Raw genomic sequence first — 22,025 nt, 5'->3', positions numbered from 1 at the left:
TCTCAAGAAAGCAATAAGTACTTATTGTGATAAAATCTGTGATGTGAAAAGAAGTATTACTACAGGATTAGGAAAGTTTCAGAACTTTAATCTTTTATTTTCCATAATGCTCGGTTATGATGATGGCCAATATCCTTTTAAAAAACTTTAGCTGTATCATAGGCTGATTTAGGACAGAATGAAGAACTGGATGCAAAAGTAATTTTCACTTGTCATGTTCATGCAAAGAATATGTGAATTATTACTCCCAACAACAAAAGCTTTACCCAGATTGTCAATTCACTTATTTCATTGCCTTTAGGCCAGAACTCTGGACAAGGGTTTGGTGCTGTCACATATCCTTTTCCATCTCATTTAAGTGATCTGGCCTCTGTTTTGGGAACGCATTTTTATTGTGCTGTTAAACCCAGTGTCCCTCACATGAATATTTCATATCTCTACTAAGTGCTTTCACTGAATATATTAGACCCTGGGTTTTTTGTTGAGCTTTTTTTTTTTGTATGCCTGTTGCCACAAATAAGGTGGTAAGCATGCCCTAAATATATATGAATAATCCTCTATGGGATGGGAATTTTCAGATGCCAATAATAGCTATTTTGTCAGGTTCTGGATATACTATTGAAAATGTTTAAACCTAATCTGTCCGTCATACTACGTAAGCATTTTTCTATTTATATCTGCTTTACCAGTCCACAAAAAACATAATGAGCAATAAATGAGGCAGTGGCCAAAAGACACGTTTATGACTCATGCAGATGCCAAGGGACCATCCTAATATGGGCACTGCTTGGCATTTCTGCTAGCAACAGACCAGACTGTAACTCTTATTTGACAGTAGTTTTTAAGTTTACAGTCAAAGCCCCCAGACCTTAGTCATCTTAATGTAAATTAATGTTAAAGTTACAATTGGCTTATTCTTCTTAATATGAGAGACATCAAGGGCAGGAAAACGCTAGCAGTTAAAACCAATATTTTGCATCCAAAGCACAGTAAAACAAGAACAAAATTGGTCCTGTACTGTGGTAAGATGACAACATGGAAGTGTGCCCATTTCATACTCTTCAGACAGACCTAAACTAAATTAACACTGGAATTTAGCTTCACCTATTTTCTAAGAAATAAGCTTGGCTGTGGTAATGGCAAAGATTTATAACCTCATTTCAGCTATTCTTGCGATGACCAGAATATTTCCCAACAATGAATCTCCTGATAGTTTATGCAGATTGCATCTACAGAGCTGAAAATGTATGTGCACTTCCCATGAGTGATTTTGAGATGAAGATGGAAAAGGAGCAAAGAATGAGTTAATAAAAGGACAAGAAGGATACCTTACATCGTGTTAGAGAGCTATGATCTATGTTTTGGGCCTATGCAGAAACGTCCTTCCATGGTATTCTAACCTAAGGTTTAAAAAATAATATCCTAGGGGACTTTCAACCCTTCTGTTTCTCCCACTTGCCAAACGTACCAGTGCTCCAGGAGATGTCTTTGGGGCTGTCTGGCTGTGGAGCACCTGAGATGAACTTTCTATCTTTTTCTATACATAACCTTCTATCTGGTAAAACATTTCTTATTTACTGAGCATAGTTATGTGTCCTTTTGCTGTGGAAACAGGGCCCCTTTTCATCTTTCGGAAGGTGCTGCAGGAGGCACTTTGCTGTAGTTTAAAATCATGGTAGCCTTTCCCTGCAAAGTGCAAGCTGTACATGCAAGGCTTAGATGTGATACAATGATCTTACCCACATTCAGCTCTGAAACAGCCTGTTTCTTGGCTACACAGGAGAAAGCCATGCTAACATTCTGAGTCCTTCTCCATTGGTGTAGAACAACTTCAGAAGTTAGCTATATTATAGTACTTCTCTCTGAGAGATAAAGTGCTTTTCATAAAGTCCACTTCTGCTGATACAAACTGCTTGGTTGATTCCTTGTACTTCCAACAAGACCAATCTCCTTTATTCCACATGAAAAACTCCTTCATCAAGAAGTTTACGTGGAGCTGTACAGTAGGATGCAACTTTTGTTAGACAGGGAGTCAAAGAAGCAGTGTTATTACCCAAAGAAGAGGAGCCCGCATGTTTACCACCATGCAGGTTTGGCATTATTGACATCTCTGCTTCAGACTGGAGTCTTGCCGGCAGTTTATACTAAAAGCTTGAAGCATGCTGAGTTCAATGGAAGCTTTTTGCATTAAAACCTGAGTGCTGTGTCTCAAGCTCGAGGTGCCAATTTTTTGACTTTTCGGAAATAAACATGTTAAAAACCCTTCTTAAGGATTAGAAGAGGCTCCACATCACCAAATGAATTTTTTATCTATATGTTTTATTTTGTATTTATTTTTAAATCATCTCCATATTAACATCTGATTAGCAGCCGCTTGTTTAAGAGAGCATATCAGGTTATCTGGCTGGAGATAACAAAGCGTGTTTTCCATAGAGGCTTCCAGACTAGAGGCTACACAGATGTGCCTGAGTTAAAAGGATCTCACTGTGTACTTTGAGAAGTGTAGATGGCTTCTGTATTTAGAGAAAACTCATCTGAAGCATCATAAAATAAAATGTACGGAAAATATAATATTCCATAATTAAGATTTCTAATGAATTGCCTTGTTAATCCATACAGTGTATGCATGTTGCAAAATTTTCCTGGCTTAATTAGTGCACTTGCTGATTATGTTTATTTCCTGATGTACACACTGATTAAGCATTGTCCATACACTGAGGCTTGAAGCGGGATCAGTCTACAAAATAGTACCTAGTCATTTAACTGGAGACTCAGAATGCAAATAGATCAACTTATGTAAAATTAAATTAGTTCTAATAGAACCCATTTTGACTGAGCAGCTGGTGACACATTATAAACAGAATTCTCTTGTTATGTGAAATAAAGGGCTTCTGCTAACAGATGCTTATATACTTTTAAGCCACAAAAAAATATTGTATTATGTTTAAGGTCTGAAGTTAATGAAAGAAGATAAATTCTGAGCTTGTTAGGTAACACTTCTGCACTGGATCTCAGCATCCCTACTTGAATACTGTTTAAGGTCAGGTAGCCCTTTGCAATGCTCCGTGTAGGAACCTAAAGGTGAGTAATCACTAAATCATAAATCTCACAGCACATTAAACCTGTTCTCTTTAACAAGCAGTGTCTCCCAGCTGATTTTTGAAAAATACAGTGCTCAGATTTGGTACTGTCCCTTAAATCATAATTATTTTGTTCTTTTACTAGAAATGACTATTTTTTGGTTAGTGGGTTTTTTTTTTTTTTTTGGAACATAATTTCAGACTTGTTATAACACATAAACTAGCCATTACAAAGCAGTTGTGTGCCGTTCCTAATCAACATTTCACAATGAACTGCAATTTTTTCCTAGGAATGTTGTCAGACATCCTGAAATGTGTAAAGCCTCTGTGACAGGAATATTTCTTGGTGACAGAATGTTTAGTGTTCTATATGAATGAGTCTGGTGTGTTTAAACTCCTGGATGTACTGTTTTTATGGTAAATTTCACCCTTCAAGAAACAGAACAAAATAACTTCAACAGAAATAAGTAATTAAGCAAGTGAGTAATACATTAAAGGTGTATATTTGTATTTTATGGGTGTAGTATATTTAACTCTGATCATGGATTTAAGATAACTTTTTGTGAAGAAGGCATTATACTTACAGACTCCTTGATTTTTTTTCTGTATTTGACAGTGCTTACCCTAGAAAAACTTCTCTGCTTAACTGACATACAGAAGCATGCAACTTAAGGCATATGGATGCTTTAAAATATTGTCAAATTAACCCTATCTTTAGTAAGTTAATTAGGAAAACAATCAAGCGCTTCTTTTTTTTCCATTCCTGGCAAATTTGTGATTGCATTTTGGTTTTTAGTCAGTGGCATCTACTAAGTTGAACTAAAAATATTGGTTGATCCATTCACACTCTGGTAGTTTTTCTGGCTTTACTAAGTTTTAATTTAATACCAATGTATTCTATGGAGTTAGAGGTCCACAGAGTTTATACCACAGTATTTTAATCAAAATAGATTAAAATACATATGTGGGCTGAACCTAGATGAGTAAAGACACATGAAAGTCACAGCAATTTAAATATCTACTTCTCACTATCATTTGAAAAAAAGGGGAAAAAAATCTTGCCTCAAAGGATTGCATTTGTATTCTTAATGCAAGAATTGCATTTATTTTCTTAATGCAATGTTGAACTATGAAGACGAGGATTTTCAATTAGCAAGAAACTTGTACTACATTTCCTACTTCTTTTTGACAACATGGAAAATACACTAGCTTCACATTTGAATAAAATCATCTGAATGTACATTTCTTCAATTGCCTATTTTGTGTATTTTTTATGAAATTTTAAACTATATTAAACTTTTTTAAGTTTAAAATATTTTAAACTTAACTTTTTTGTCTTAATTTTTTTTTATTTAAGGGACTAAAATTTTTATCCTTATCATGTGAGTCACTGTTTCTGTGGGGAAATGGGAATTCAGTGTGGTACAAACACAATCAAACATTGATATTATAATATATACATAAAATTATGGTTCAGATACGTTATAAAACGTACTGAAACATTCTACACTTAGAACTGATTTTAAAACAAAGTTACAATGTTTTCCATGTATGGTTTGATGTTTTATGACTAGTCTTTCCCATGTTTATTCACGTGTCTATTTATACATGGACTTGAAGAAGAAAAAAGTCTTACTGATTCTTCAGGACCTGATAATCCTTTTTTTTTGTACCTAGAGTACCTAAACCAGAAAGGAAAGGGTATTGAGTATTCTTGGATACTCAAAAAGGCATGGTTCCAGTTTTCTCTACTAGTGATGTAAAAACACCCTTTTCAAGTGTGAAATGCCACACTTTTGTGTTCTGAATAAGACTTTTGAAAAACAATACTGCTGTTTTCATTAATATTTGGAAAGGACAATTTTAACATTAAAGCCTACTCTTTAGAGTATTCTAGGGAAAGAATACACAAAAAAATATGTATTATATACTTAGGCAGTAATTTTAGAAGACATTTTGTAAATGTCAAATGTAAATTTTGTCTTTAAATACAGTCCTTTATTCCATCATTTCAATTAATAAATGTGTGTGAGAATTAAATTTTTAAACTAATTTCCTCCATAGTCACTTAGGATTTTAATACTGCAGAAAAGAATTTAAATGCATGAATCTTTTAGCAATCCTCGCTGGTACATTATAGTTCTGCTCCGGAGTTTCCAAACTATGCTTTTTGTACAAGTGAAGTTTTTTTGCCTGCTGTCTCCAAAAAGGCAAGAGCCTTTCTACCCATGAGTTGTGCTTTTAAGTCTGGTAGGCCCTTAATCTGCATGCAAAGCTCCTTAAATTGGAAGGATGTTCTCACCTGTCATTGTTATGAAAACATTTTAAAGTGTTAGGTTCACTAATCATAGACATAGCACAAAATCTAGCTCCATGGCTTTTTGCAGAGATAGAAGCAGTGGAGCAATAGATATGAATGGATTTATGTCTATACTAAAGTTTTGGAGACCAGACCATATATCCGAATTTCTATGCAACTAAATCTTTCCTCCAAGGGTGTCCATTTCATGTCTCATCCCCTCTGTATTCCCTTGAAGACACTGAAAAAAAACCCACACCAATATGACTTATGATTATTTGAAAACAATCCCAATTTAAATTTGCATAATCTCATTCTTTTACTTGCTCTTTGTTGTTTGTCAGCAGCCTTCAATGGTGATAAAACATCCAGATGACTGAAAAATTTACTGCTATTCAAACCTTTGTGCAATAGGAGCTGAGGCTAATAATATCATACCTGGGCACTGGTTATTATGGTCACAGTTTACATTCCTGACACTGTCTCTGTGGTCTCACCCATTTTATGCCCAGAAAAAAAGAAAAACAGCCAGCATACATTCCAGACTGAAATTTAAACAGCCAAAAATCATTCTACCGTTAAGCAAGAAGACAATACGAAGCAAGCAAACTAAATCCAAACATGTTTAAATTGCTGCTTCAGCCTGCATGACCTTTTCATATGATTCATACAAATAAAAACAAAAACAAGCCACCCCAAAAAACCCAAGAACCCACCAAAAAAGAACACAAAAACCCCCAAAACTACTAACTCCAAACTAAATTGGGATCACAGCTCTGAAAAAGTGCAAAGCTTCATAATTTTCCCTATTTCTAATATGTATCAACTGCAAAATGCCAGTGTGCTAGGATCAGAATTAAAACCACATGAAGTGAAATATCAAACTTTATGCTCAGAAAAACTAAGAAAGTTCCCGAGACACAACCTTAATTTAAAGAAGCAAAATTACAAGAAGTCATGCAGAGCAGTATTCTCCTCCCCTCCTTGGAAATGTGCAGCTCTTTATTATGGAAAGGCAGTAGCCCCTCTATAGTTAGGGTTGCAATCAACTTCCATTATAAAGCCCTATTTTAGCCCCCTGTAACTTTGGCTTGAAAAAATTGGAATACAAATTGCCATATTTTCTCCAAAAGCAAAGAAGAATAGCTGAGGATTTTTTTGTTTATTTAGTGGGGTAGACGAGTGTGATGATTAGGTTTTATTTTAAGCTTTTTTTTCCCCCCTTTTTTTAAATTGAGGACAAATTGTTTAACTGTACAGAAGTTTAAGATAGTAAGGAAAAAAATAACACGTTTAAATTTTTAGGTTTTTTTGGAGTTTTTTTACATTTACTGCCATTTCTCTCCTTATTATTTGAAATTATTTTCAAATAATTTAGTAGAAAAAAACATTGGCTTTTCCCTAGTAGGAGGGATGGGCCTAATTTTTCTGCTGCTGCTGACAGTAAGAATATTTTGCTGGTGTACTTGTATGGACATAGGACTAGGCAATCTGATCAGTACTTTCAAAAGCAAGTCATGTTTGGGAGCGTGGTGTGTCTCTCACAGCGGAGCATAATTCATGCATTGATCTACCCGGAGTTTTTGAGCAAGTGGTTAGTTTCTGGGGCTCTCTGCATATTCTTGATTGACATTTCCAACACAGAGGGAATGACTGAGCTTTAAATTAGAAGACTGCTTTTAGAAATGCCAGAAGAAAACATATACTTGGTTATTGAGGGCTTGTGACTAATGACACAGTGGTTTACGCTAGCCACTCCCAGCATTCAGCCTTATTTATCACGCTTGGCTCATTTCCTAGGATTAAGTCCAGAATAGCCTCTGGCCATATAGGCTGCTCAACAAAGTGTGTAAGAAAAGAAAGCAAGTCTAGTCCATGGAAAAATAGTTCCCCCTTTTTTCAGATGGTTGTTATCCCTTTCTGGATTTAAGCTTTTTAAATACTTCATGATTAAAGACCAGGCATTCTTGTAGATCTCATTGATTCACAGAGGACAAAAAAAAGACAAAAAACCCTCTGACGGCTCTCCTTTACTTTTATGTGAACTGTTTAGAAAAAGTTTATCGTACTATTTCCATTCTATTAAAATTGTGTCTTCAGTGTTACAAAGATTTTTTGCCCTGAAGGCTTAGTTAAATTATGCCTAAAATTTACATATATATATTTATAAGTTTATATGAAGTACATATTTGTATATAGATACTTGAAAGCAGAGATTAATTTACATGTGCCTATTTATAGTGGTTTGGACAGCCAAAGTTTGCACACTTTGTGTGTTATAACATTGCACACTGTGTTATAACATTAAGTGTTGGAAATTTCTATTGCATTAAAATGGTATTTTAAAATCCTAACAAGGTGCGTAAAATGTAAATTTAAATCCAGTTGTGGTCATATACTCAAAATATTGCATACACAGATTTTGGATCCTTTTCATGCAATGTTTAAGATTTCCTTGTGAGATTACTGTGTCTTTTGGTGTAACTTTCTGAATACATTCCAGTAAAGTTATTCAAAGTTCAGCAACATTATTTTAATGTTATTAGAAAAAAACCCAATAATATAAATTTAGAAATTTTAACAGGGAAATCTGACAAGGTTTTAAAAATGTAATAGAATTCTCTGTATTAGGAAGATGGTTCTACTGAAGAAGTCAGATTGGTTTTATTAGGATATATCTATAAAATAGATCCTAAAAATGTAGAAGCAGAAGGAAAATCCTGTGCCAAAATCCTAGTGAGTTAAAGAAGGAAGAGGATGCCAATATTTTCTGTCTTTATATCCACAAAAGATATGTTTAAAAATACTTCTTTCAACTGGCTCCTTTCATCGTGATAATTAATGTTGAGACCCCTTTGAATTTTGGTTCACCGTGTAGAATTTTTATACCCCAGGAACATTAAGATGACTGTTTCTACAGTGTCATTAGGGTTTTCTTTGGAGAATAAGGATGTTCTTTGCACAAGCAGAAAGGCGAAAGGAAAATGATGTGCAGGATTTCCCTGGAGGAAGCAGCTGTCAAGGATCAGGTAAGACATTGCTGGCAATAGGTGTTGAAGTTCTGTGTATGTAGCTGAGACAGCAGCAGCAAAGGTTGCCTTGGCACTCTCCCAAGGCATGGCTATCAACTACAAAATTCTGAAGAACCACAGCTGGAAGCCTAGGGAAATATGAGGGCAGGAACTTAGACTGCAAGACAGATGGGTGTTTACCTGTTGAATTCCCTAATCTGGAAAACTGTGGAATGTGAGCAACAAAAACACAGCAAGCAGACATGCTTGCCTGCAGACAAGTCCAAATCAGAGAAAGAATGGTCCCCAACAGAAACTGGATTGCTCCCAGTTGCCATAGGCAGGTTTTAATAAAATACACATAATGAAAAATATGAAGGGAATTGAGGGAAAGGCACAGTTGTCAGAGATGAGGATATTTACACAACTGTGTTGAGTCTTGTACTTCTCAGGACTATTTAGATTAGGTGAGCTTCGTGTTAACATTTTCAGGGCTCATTCGCTCTGGTAGAAATAATTATATTCCCAGAGCCTGATGCTGCAGATACCCATGATGAAGTTTTTTGAGGTTAACATTAGAAGTTAAAGGCATCACACCCCTACTTCTTACAAAATTTATGACAGTGTGTGAAAGGTACGAATGGCACATACAGCCACAAATCCTTAAAATAGGCAGCAAACAGATCAATAATTTAGAAGTCAAAAGTTCTCTAAAATAAGATTTACGTAAATATAATAATTTTGCTTTCTGAGTCAGGACTTAAAAATTACTAATTTATTACAAGATCCAACATTATGACTCAAAATAATTTTTCCAGCTGATCAACTATCTAAAATGCAAATGAAAATCTGATAGTATCTAGGATAGAAAGTTACTACAAGAGCAATATGATTATTGGTTTTTTATTTATGCATTTAATAATACAATGATTAGGAGAAAGATGTGTTTGAGAGCTTTTTTTAATTAGCAGCAAGAGCTAAGAAAATTTGTTACTATTTAGCCTTATTATGGGAGTTTTTGAAAGGCTTAATCCATATTCGACATCACCTACACCTAATTTTCAGTGAATATTAAATAACTGCTTTCAGTTACTTATTAAGGCTATATATTAAAGTAAATAAGACTGCAAAAAAGACAAGTTTTACCCCCGGTTTTAGATCTGCCTGAATTTCATAAAAATGCAACTCTAACCAGCAATATTCTGATCCCACTTTCAGTGAGGTACAATACCCACAATAAGCCCCACTAAGAATACTTTTCTGCATCCTTTGCTTGGAGAGTTTTCCATAGTCCTTTGAGCATTTTTATAGAAAGCCTAAGAGAATTGGGTGCATGCCTGTGCTAGAAGACTTCGAGAAAACTCACCTGAAATGTCTGTTTTCAGCATTCTGTGGTATAATTTATTGGCAGGAAAGGAGTACTTTAAAATTTGCTGGCTTTCTCTAGGGCAATGTTGAGCAAATATTTAAGAAAGAAATTGGCTAGAGAGAAGATGAAATCTCTCTGTTATTTCAGTGAATAGAATATTTCACAGAAAACATGCTGAAAACCTCTACATTCCTATGAGCCAATATATAATTTTATTGGATAATTTTTTCCCTGTTAATATTAGTTCAGGTATCTTTTCTTCTTCCTCCTTTCTGTTCCTCTGAACGGAAACTTTGAAGTAATATGTCTTACAAACATAGTTAGTGCATTTTCTAAATGTCATTTCAAAGTTGAATGTTTAATGATTTGTATTTTTTATGCTATGTATATATCTGCCAGCTTGCCTCAGCATAAGCTGGCTAAAATAACTCACTCCAGGTTGATTTATTATTTTTATTCAACCAGGTGCTTCACGGGTTTGGCAACTTTGGCAATGTTGTTGTCTATAATGACTCTGCACTTGGTGCTTGACGATGTCAATCCATGCAATGAATTTACTGGCACCAGCAGAGAATATTTCATTCCCTTATCTCTTTGTGAAGCAGCAAGCTTCATCTCCCATATTGCTTGTTTTTCAATACGTCTCATGTAATCTCTCTGATTTCCTTGATACATCTCCCTTTCAAGAATGTTTAGTTATGATTCTGCTGAGCTAATAGCTGTTCACAGAAGTAGAAATACATTTGTTATGTTGAAGTTTCTTTATGATTATTGTCACTCTCTATTTTTTTGTCTCATGATGTCTCTTAGGCATCTCTGGTTTTTTTGGCAGGTAGTATGAACAAGTTTTTCTCTTTTAAGTAGATCTGGAATATTATTTGGTAAGATGTGGGGATACAGAGAGTACATCTGTTTCTGCAGAGTGTATCTATTTCTACATCTATTTCTACCTTTTTTCATTGTATTAATCTCTCCTTCATAACTGGAAGATAAACTAAATTCAGGTGAAAACACTGAATTTTTTAGTACTATTTTATACCATATTCATGGTACTTATTTAAAGTTCTGTGTAGTTTTTGAAATTTTCCCTGAATTTGAATAGCAGTCTGAACTATTGTACAGTCTACAAGGAAATTTTCTTTGTCAGTCTTGTTTATCTGATGTATTACCACCATTCATTTATAACTTTTTCTATGGTCTTTGAGGAGTATTTTATTTATCAGTTGAAAGTTAAGAAGTCATGTACCTGACCATGAATGTACAATTTCTTATCACAACAAGTCTGAATAGTAACTACTGCATATTGCAATGCACATTTGTTTCATTTGTTTTTCTGCAACAAGCCATCATTCTCTATTATATTTCACTTTTGCCTAAGTAGCAGTTTGAGGGATAATTTAGCTTTTTTTTCCTTTTCCTCATTAGTTTTAATTAGTCTTAAACTTGGAAGTTTAGAACCTCCTATCACTTAGAGGATTAAAACAGTATGACTGTTGCGACCTAAATTTTGCTAAGTTTTAAGCACTTACATCCTAAGTACATTTTTTTAAATGGATGCTAAATACAATCCAATCTGCCAGTTTCCCATTATTTATGGGACTGCAAACCATGCAAAATGTAAAGTTGTGTTGAATCTGAACTTTAATTAAGATTGATTTAATGACAAAGATTCTTTCTTTCTTACTTAGGTGTTTCAGTGGAATGTTACAAATACTTTTCAAATCCTTTTTTAGGATGAAGTTTTCAATATCAATGGCACTACCACTTCAACTATATAGATATCATAAAAGGAAAAGTAATCTGTATGTACAAATGCTACTCATCCTCCCAGTTGCATGTTCCTCCCATGTTCAAGAGGACCTGAATATCTCCGCTAAGTGAGCTATATCTTTAAGGTGAATGAGATTCTTCTACTTGACCCTGGAGAAAATAAAGACAGTGACCTAAATGCCAATCCCTATGATCAATTAAGGCCATGCACAGCAGATCACAAAAAAAAGGGAAAAAAAAAAGACTAGAAAAAAAGCTCCATCTGGTTCAGAAGACAGTGGCCAGTCCCATAAATAACACAAGCTGTCAGGAAAGCATCATTCCTGAAGTATTCTCTGAATTGGCTTTCTGTCCAACTACTGCTCCACTACAAGGAGCTTCAGAGCTTTGCATAGGCTTGGACCAAACCTATCTTTTCACCTCACCTCAGTGCCTCATTCATGAGTTATTTCAAATTAACAAGGTGGAGAATGAAATGTACAGAAATAAAGAACATGGACATATACAATTCTAGAATCCAATTACACATGTACACACACACGTACATACACACAGACAAAAAGCCCATATACACATAAAAAAATTAAAATCTAGGTTTTCATTTCAGCTGCGCTTTTCTGAAACAGGAAAACAAAACTCAACTGCAACATTATGTTTGGAAAATGTAATTGTGCAATTGTAAGGTAAATAAATAAATAAAGAAAGAGATGTTCTGGAAGTTTATAACATTGGTTCACAATAGAAGTTTATGACACTGGTGCCTGTCTTGGTTTTTTTTAGTTGGAAGACAGGTTTCATAAAAAATGAAAATGCTAACAGAGAACGTGAGCAGTGCTGAGGTGGTGTTGAGCCCGGACATAACTGGAGAAGAACCCACAGTCCCAGCACTGCCTCTGTAGGTTTCTATCAGTCACTTCAAGAAAGCATCTGGTATCTCAATTTTCCTTGAGATGCCACTCAGTGGTGTCTCCTCTCTGGTGTTAGATTTAGGGCTCAGGGTACGTGGGCTGCTAGGAGAGCACTGAACACTTCTTTCAACAATCTTACCAATTTTGAGGAGTTGTCTCATGTAAGGGGTAGCAAGCTTCCTTGATTCAATTCTGCACTAAATCTCTGACACGTGATGGAGCCACTCCTTTCCCAGAATGTTTCATCAGTTTTACTTAAACATCCTGCCCCCTACTGCAGAGGGAGACAAAGGATTCTCCATTTCTATAACATCTTCCCTGGAGAATAGAACAGTAGACAAATATTTTCTTTAAGTATATTTTCTTAGTTAAACATACAGCTTATAGCTGAACTGTATTTCTTAGGAATCAAATGGCTACTCCCACATCCAAAGTATTAAAGTAAGTAAAATTGTGGCATGAACAGGGTGAAGAGACACTGTGGAGATTTTGCTTGCTCAGGGGTAAAATGGGGCTTGGTACTCCTGCCTGTTAATCTGTTGATGATAAATAGCAAACTGCTGCATATACTTCTCCTTTCTGCTTTGCATTCAGAAGAGAACACACAGAAAATTCACTTTGAAACATTTTCTTAAAGGTGCATGATCAATCCCTCGGGAGAAATTCACAGCCCGGAGAGAGCCTTGTGCTCGGGTTTGATAGTGACAGATAGCAATGGAACACGATACTCAGTGCTCCGAACTAAGAGACCATTATGTGTGCAACTCACAGCGAGACCGTGGAAGAATAAAGCTTCCCCCAGCCCCACCCAGAAGTGTGGCTGCCTTTGTAATTTTAATTGGTCTGTGTTTGTGGAGTGGGGCCTCTATTTACTTATGGCTTGGGGCTTGTGTTTACCAAGCCTGGTGGAGGCCAAGTGTCATATCACTGAAGCTTAGTTCCTGCAAGCTCTCCTGCTATATCTTGAGGCACTTTTCTTTTCAGTATCTGTGCCTGTCTAATTCACGAGCTTCTGTGAAACAAGCACAGGAGGGTACAAGGCCTACAGGGAGGAATTACACCTAATTACTCAAATAATTGCTAGGCTGTTGCCTTCTTAGTCACTGAAAATAATTTCCAGGTCCCTGGCTTTTATAGATAGTCTTCTAGAGGCAGGAGGACACAGCCCCCTTTTTAACTCAGCCCATTCACTCACAAAATCAGAACACTCGAGCCTGCAAAATTAATAAGCACCACTTCCATTACATATATTTTAGGTTGTTGTTGCCGTGGCGATAAAGTCAGGGACATTGAATCTCCTCTGTTGAGCCATTGTTATCATCCCTGGCCATCTGCTGCAGAGGAGTGATATTCCATCTCATTTGCATGATGACTGATATATGGGAGGTTTGGAAGGACATATGCCACAGCAATCATGTGATGAAAATTAAAGTGAAAGTTTTGGGCCCAGAGCCGAAAAAAATCTGTGTATGCGCATGAGGCTGTTGATGTGCAAATGTGAATCATATTGAGAAGGTTTGAATAGGGAGGTGTGACGTAAAGAGGGGACACAAACGCAGGTGCTTATCTCTAGGCAGTCAAAGGCGCTGGATGTCATATCATGGGAACTACCTTTCAAAGACACAGCTTTAGTGCACAGTTCAGCACACAAGGGAGGAGAAACATATAAGTTTTGGAAACAAAAATAAAGTAAGTTTAACAACTTTTTCACACTATGAACCCATTGATGTTTAAGCAACTTGTACTGTTAGTAACTTTCTGTCTTTTTTTTTTTTGTTTGTGCTCTAAGCTTGTGAAAAGCAAAAAATCCTGTCCATTTATTGATGTTAAAATCTTGAGATTTGTGTTAAGAAGTTTGAGGGGTTTTCATCCATGTTTAAAATGCTCTCTGCAAACTTTTCTTTTTTTTTTTAAGGACACTAATGCTGTTTCTTCCACAATGTGTGCTTGGTCATTATCTTAAATGCTATTTTGGGCCTCAATTAAAAAATAGCTACTTGTAACTGCTTTGAGACAGCTTTCTGAATAAAATGTCATGGTGTAATTGCATTTATACTGCCTCAGTAAAGCCTTTGTTCATATACATTTTACAATTGTGCAAATTTGCAGCTCTAGCTATTTGATTTGGGGAAATGATCACAAGGACTCTTTTTCTCTCATTTTGAAAAGTTACTGAACTTAAATACTGGCTTTTTAAAAAAGAGTAATAAAAAAATGAGGTGGGAGAGGGAGAGTGGGACCAGTGTATTTGTAGGAACTGTTCGATAGATGCAGGTTCATTTGCAGTTCTGTATTACAGAGCAGAAAGCTTTCTCAGGATGTTTTAGAACCCTTTGAAATCATCTGTAATGTTTTTGAAATGAAAATTGTTGATCAATATGCTTATTAACTTTACTCAAAGGGGAAAAGAATCTTTCAAAGCATGGCACTTCTTTCCTTTAAATTATTTGGGATTCAGAGAGTGAATTGAGAGCTTCTGATTAAAAAAGCGAATACTGTACTTCAGAATGAATGTATGTGTCAGGAAAATCTTTAGAAAGTTAAATGACAGTAATATCAGGCAAGGTTGAAGAATGAAATGGACCTTCTGGGACAACATTTTGCAGGAGGATAATTTTTATGAAATAGCATTTGATGCTAGAGAAATTCTGTTTAACACTCTGATCAGCAATAGCTCTCTCTCTCTCTCTGACTTTCTTTTGTCTTTAACAAAGCACTTAGTTCAGATGTTTGTCTTCCTTCATATGTAAATAGCAAGACAATCTTGTGCAAGGTGCTGTGAATTTTTCATTTAAGAGATTATAAAAGCACAAATCCCAGATTTTATCCTTAAACTGTAAAACTGTATGGGGTGAACTTTGTTAGTTAAGGATCTTTGTGGGATTCAAACGACCATTTACTACCTCTTTTGTCAATTAAATTAGTTAAGTTAATTGTGTAGATGTGTCTTCTTTGGTTTGGCTGTCAGTGGTTTTGTAATTCTTAAGGAAAATTACAGCATTTTTGATTAAAGCTTTCTCTGAGACAATAATATATTTCTGCTCTAAGGTGACTAACTAATAATACAGATTTGGAATCAGGAATTTCTAAAAATAGGCTTTACCTCTTAACTTCCCAGTTTGGAGCATTTTATTGTTACTTATAAATATCATCTTTGTGTTATAGTACTTTCATGCCTGCAGGCTAAGATTACCAGTCTTCCTTTTTTCCTCCTCCTTCTAAATATTCAATTACTCAATGGTAATTATTATTATGTGGCCTTCTTGGCTTACTGCATTATTAGATTAATATAGATTTCTTGTGCCAAATTAGCGGAAATCACTGTTATATACAACAACGGATCACTTTTTTTTTAAGTTTTATTTACTTTGTTGAATAACAGGAAGACTTTGACATCACAATATTTTATTCTTAAGACTTTTAATATAATATGTCTTTGAAAGCTGAGCGGGAGAGGGAGCCTTTTTGTTTTTCTTTTTCTCTTGTAGGTTTCTAATAGAAACTTTGGCTAAATTATAACTTAATTTTTTTAGAGATCTATGAATAGGGGTCTTTGTGAACGAAATTGCAGTTCAAGCCCCCTGATCTGATTCTCGTAACAGGGGCGTTTAGCAGAGGTGAGAAAACTGAAAACGAAAGAAGAGGAGCTGTCCAGGGTACTGCAGCTGACTAGTATTTCCGGCTACTGCACCGAAAAACATCTTTACTGAAGTGTTTACAAAACTGCCACCATTTGTTACTTTTTATTTTCCCCTTCAGAAATAGAAAAAAAACACCCACCTTACAATGAAGTCACCTATAAAAACGATGCACATGAAAAACTTAACTCTGGAGCATGTCATCTTTCTGTGAATAGCAAATGCACCCTCACATCACAGTAACTTTCAAAAATTGATTAGTAAGATTAAATTTTTATGCAAAGTTTTTTGTCAAAGTTACAGACAATAAACTTTACCAGTCTAAATTAATCTGAGAGTACAACACAAATGGTTTCTATGGTAGTGCTGTAATGTAAACAAAACAAAGGGAAAAAACCCCCATGCAGATCCCAATCTTGCATTACTTGATTGCTTTTGAAATGAATTCTTGTCCTTATGTGACCTGAAATGTGTGGTTATAAAGCTATAGAAATCCAAACGATCATATTTGTTTGATATGAAATGAAAAAAAATAGTTAAATTGAAAGTTTAACATCATGAAATTCAAAATCCCAAGCGGTATATAAACATTAAAAGAAACTTTGGACTGCTAATCCTAGGAAATGAGTTTTATGGATTGAATTCAACAAGGCTTCAGAAATGGTTCCATCTGCTGCCTAGCAGCTGGTGAAAGGATAAATTTAATTCATTAATTCATTTGGAAAAAAGGATCCAAATAGTAAAGAGTTCATTGCTCATAATTCACATAGGTGAAAATCAAAACTGAAATTAGGTCCAGTTGATCATCTTTGATAGTGAGAAAGATTTTCTCTGTAATTGTTATAATTATCTTGATCAGACAGTTGACAGTATATTGACTGTTAACAGTTAATGGGTGTTTTTATGTCTTAAAAAGTTGAGAATAGTTCTCAACTCTCTCCTCTTCCAGAAGGAACATCCCTACTTTGAGAGTTACAGATTGTGTATGTTTTAAAAGTTAGGTTGTTTCAGTGAAACAATATCGGTGTCTTTCTATGAATATTTGCAGTTTGTCTCTTATTAAGTCAATTTAAGAATCCAAAATAAGGGACCACTGAAATTAGAAAATAGACTTATGCATAGTTAAATCACTATAACAATCCAAACCCAGAACACCAAATGCAGGTTTATTACTTTACTTTCCTATTAGAGTCACAAGTTTTCTATTAGAGTCACAAGGTTAATCTTTTTTTTTCTTGTCTTCACCCATTTGAGTTTCATGTAAAGTACTAAAAACACAGAGTATGAGTGAAAAAATTGAGTTAACAAATGAGAAAGGGTGATATTTAAAAATCCAGCATTTTAAAGGCAAAATTAATTGGACAAATTTTTAAATAATAAATTGACATTCAAGTTTTAGCTATAAAGTTTTCCAAATTATCACAATTTCCAGATAAAGATTTTTTTTTAAGTGATTGCCTCTAATTTAATCTAAATCTCAAGCAGTGAGTGCAAATTTAGCTAAGGCTTTTGAACAGTAAGATGGTCAAGTGAAAAAATCTCTTGTTCATCTTATGCCAGGCACACAGGTGAACCTGTGCCTCATTACTTGCTGAGGAATACAGAGAACTGATGAACCTGTTATCCTGAAACCAGCTAAATATCTTCCAATGCCTATTTTCAATGTTTCTGCTTGAGATGGTGATTTCATGAATGATGCTTGGCTTTTCCCATTTCCTCTGTAGCCCATAGCTCACTGTGGTGGGTTTGTTGGATTTACTATAAAGGTTCTGTTCGCACCCTGTGGGTTGGGTTAAGAATTAGGATTTATGCATTTACTTCTACTGTTGCTTTGTTTATACAGCTTTGGTTTAGTTTTGATCCCTTTTTTTTTTTTGCCTTTGAGGCTCTTCCACAGTGTCAGCTGCTGACTGATAGTAGGAGAACGGCCTCGTGGTGTGAATGAAAGGGACCTAGCGGTTGGTAAACAGAGATAAGGAATAAATAGAGCACAGGCAAAAGGAGATAGTTCTGTGGGAGCCCAGATTGCCGCCAGTCTGTTCAAGTGAGATGCAGTGCCTGTCCTTTTCCCAGATTAAATTAGTGTGCGAAATCTCCAGTGACCTCCTCCCCTTCTCCCCATACTCTTTAGCCAAGCTGAACAGCCTCTGCTGTAAAGTATTCATTTTATCCAGGGACAAGTTGGACAATAGAACTCTCCCTGTTACTTATGGACAGCTGTCGTGATTCATGGGGCTTTTCAGCATTTCATTTTTCATAAGAGTTAAAAGGGTTTTACCTTGTAACTGACGAGAGGTTAGAAATGCAAAGATGCCAGCCCTGAGGTTGCCTGTAGTAAGGAAGTTAATAAATAAATATCACACACACACACACACACAAACACATCCCCTCCCCAATGTGCGAAAGGCTGTGGTTTTTTGTTAGTGCTGCTCTTCTTATTTAAAGGGGTTTAATTGTGATAACATGATTACACTGAAGCATGAACTGCATGGAGAAATTAACAAGCAGAGACACAGCAATATGCAGGGCCCCCAAGGTTCCCTAAATTAAAGGTGACCAATGCAAGCCCAGTGAGTGCCCTTTTCCCTTCTTTGCCCTTGCTTTTGCCTACAACTCCTATCAGTTTATTACCTGCAAATAACTCCCAGGAAAGAGTAAACACTCATGAGATACCTCTGTGGTCCCGTGTTTTTTTTTTTTTTTTTTGGTGATTTACTGCAAATATATTCAGCATTTTGACTGATTAAATAGACCTTCGGCAACCTTGAGGGTCACTGTGTAGAGTATGTACATAGAAAATGCATCAGCCCATTGTACCCTGGCAGCTAATGAGATTGGTCGTTAAGTAAATGACACAAAGCCTACAAAAAAAGCTTAGCAGCTCACTAGAGTATCACAGAGTGTCCCTGCACACCACACAACGACACAAACAGTGGACTAACCTAGCCCACCCCTGCTTTATTCTACATCACTGCTTCCCTGATGTCAGCGTGAGAGGCAGAACAAAGGCTAAAAGGCACACGGTAAGTCAGTCTGACAATTATGCCCTAGGGAGAAAGTAGAGCAAATCTTAGCCTAACCATGGGGTTGAAAGTCCGTTTCTAGACAAGTAGGTCATAATGAAGGGATTTTTTTCCCCCCTCTGTCACTTCATGAAGGGGAGAAAAAAATGTCTCTGGAATCATGGTTGGGTTTGTTTCTTGTTTGTTTGTTTCCTTTTTTTCTGTCTGATTTGTCAGCTTACAAAAGTTTCTGGAATTCCGAAAGTAACGTGAAAACAGTATGTTTTGTTAACTGGGTATTTCAATTATAGTCTAATGAATTAAATATTACTTGTAGGAACTGCCACACAGTAATTATTGCCTCAGATGTACATTACATCTGATGAACTTTACAGACAGAAAGTTTCTTTTTACTTCTCTGTAAAAATCTGCTGAAATTGTATTATATATATATGAATGCAAATTTCAATCCACTAGAAAGCTACTTACATCCCTAAATCCCTGGTACAGTTTTTACAAGTATGCAGATGTAAATGAAGTTGCTACTATAATTTTGGGATTTTTAGAAAAGATTTTTACAGGATGTCTTTCTCTGTGTTGTTTTTTACATGAGCTGAAATTAGAGTTGAAGATTACGGTTTAACAGTTGCACAGTCATTACTTATTTTCCTTGCACAGCAGCAAAATATTCAGCTGATATCTTATAATAGCAGGTGCCTGCCTGTGTAACCAATGATAAAATCTTTTCTAGCAGTGTTTCAGTGTAGTACCTCAGGACCCTTTATTTTGCTGAAAAATGGCAACAGGAAGTTGCCGGAAAGTCTTGTTTGCATTACTAAAATGTTTCTGTCTGCTTTGCACTTTGGAGGCTCAGGGGATGTTAGCTTCAAAACAACATGATCTTATTGCAAGATGCCTGTGTGCATTAAGTAATGCTTCTTCTCTCCTCCCTGCAAAACCACTGCAAACCATATGTTTTAAGAAGTGTTTATCAAATACAGACAGTTAAAGAAGTGGTATTTAGATATCAGTCTGCATTACTATTGATCTTTTGTTGGGTTTTGGGGCTTTAGTTCTTTGTTTTGTTTGTTTTGGTTTTGTTGGTTTTTTTAAAGTTGTTTTGCTTTGCTTTTCTTTGCTTTGCTTTGGGAGACTTATTTAATTTAGGAAAAACAGCTTGTCAATATATGTGTATTTAGATATATCAGGATAACCTGCTCACTTAATTAAAACTCTTCACAGGTCACAGAAGTCAGTTCGTTATGATATGTCGCTTACCCAGGAACATCCTTTTTACTGCATGGGCAATAGAATTATCACCACAGCTTCCAGACACTAAGATAAGATGTGAGATCCTAACACAAACAGTTGATGATTCCTTGCAAAGGGGAATGAGCATATGAATATATACAAATACATGTGCGCATACTTATTAGAAAAGTTCACATATGCAAAAAACTATATTCACCTATATATTAGGTATATCTGCAGTTATATCTGCTTTTGTGTTTCCCAATAATTCCAGCTTAGAAAATATAATGAGAAAGTAACTAAACTGAAGTAAATTTGTGTATTCCATTTTATTTTCCATATTTTTAAAAGTTGTGTACATCTCAGCAATGCTTTCCTTGTGTTACCTCAGCAAATATGAGATATTCAGGCATCAGAAAGCAAGCTTTCTAATTCCTGTAATTCAAACCTAGATCAACAGAGATTTAGCAAGCTTCAGTCTTGCAATACTTTTGCTTTAAAATATGCTAACTGATATTAAGTTTCAGTTTATTTTAATAGAAAATATTCCAAGATATTTGATGTTCAAGTGCATCCCCACAGCTTTTAAAAATTAACATACCCCTGTGACACAGTCATGTATCCTTTTTACATACTTACACCAACAAGAGTAAAGAGTATTTCATATTTCAGCATTCACCTCACTAATAAGTTCAGCTATTTATACTGTTAAAAGCAAAGAATGGTTTCATAGGGGTAATGCACATGCAGCAGCGTTAAAGAGATCATGCTGCTGTAATCAGACAGTTGCACTCTGTAATCTGACAGGTTAAGCCTCAGTAAGTTTCAGTAGTTTTTCACAGCTTAATTTTTTTCCTCATCTTTGTCATTTCTTTACTACACCTAAGAGAAAAGACAAAGAAAACTTGATTTGTGATTATTAATGTCATTCATCTGATCTCCCTGATAAAACTATGAAACACTCCAGATTTTTAGAAACCACTTTTCACTCGACTTTTTGGACTTTACAATCCAGTATGAGGCCTCTACCTTTATCTTAGAGCGCAGTGCCAGAGTATGAGCTGTGCATGTGGATCTGAAAAACTTTATGGTATTATGCAGTTGATTTGAACAATTCTAATTCAGTCTTTTTGCATGTTTATAGTTTTTCAAGCCACTAATCCCAAAATATCTGATATTACTAACAAGCAAGTATCTCCAAAGTCACTGACAATCCTCATAAAGGCCTGATGCTGTCCCTCCAAAATAAAATATAGAAGATAACATGCAGAATAAACTTTATATTCTACTATATCCACAAATATATATAGAGAATCTAGACCAAAGTCTTTTATTGAACGGATTGATTTTGGAAGCGTCCATAAATACCTGGGATCGGGTCACTTTATAGTTATTGTGCGCATAGTTATGGATTATTAAAAACTACATAAACCAAGTCAGTGGATTTCTGGATTTTAATTATCTTGAAGTACTTAAGGTTAGAGATGCTGTTTAATTAATAATAAAAAAAAAATTTCCTCTTAATTTTTTTTAGACCTTGCATCAAATTTCTTTGAAGTGAGGAGAATTGCTGTGTTTTATGTTTATGGAGGACTTTTAATGATACTAGCTACTCTTGCCTTTCTAAAGAACAGATTTTTGATTCAAGAAAAGGTGGTAACCCAACATCAAAAGTTACTTTAGAATGATAAGGGTTT

The 22,025-nt window shown here is 35.4% G+C and overlaps 1 protein-coding gene across 5 annotated transcripts in view; it reads left to right on the top strand.

Annotated features, from left to right (window-relative positions):
• Positions 1–14,023: 14,023 nt before the first annotated feature.
• The window catches only part of ST18 (ST18 C2H2C-type zinc finger transcription factor), a 100,510-nt gene continuing 92,508 nt past the window's right edge, over positions 14,024–22,025 (top strand). For 3 of the 5 annotated variants that reach the window (XM_030965132.1, XM_030965108.1, XM_030965140.1), the window contains exon 1: positions 14,024–14,126. The gene's annotated coding sequence lies outside the window, so the exon portion shown is untranslated. Of the gene's footprint in view, positions 14,127–18,801; positions 19,099–22,025 lie in introns of those variants that run through there. The other 2 variants (XM_030965124.1, XM_030965116.1) reach the window with 2 other exon arrangements.

Source organism: Camarhynchus parvulus, chromosome 2, assembly GCF_901933205.1.
Source record: "Camarhynchus parvulus chromosome 2, STF_HiC, whole genome shotgun sequence".
Taxonomy (NCBI): domain Eukaryota; kingdom Metazoa; phylum Chordata; class Aves; order Passeriformes; family Thraupidae; genus Camarhynchus; species Camarhynchus parvulus.
This window is presented reverse-complemented; position numbering and strand designations above follow the sequence as displayed.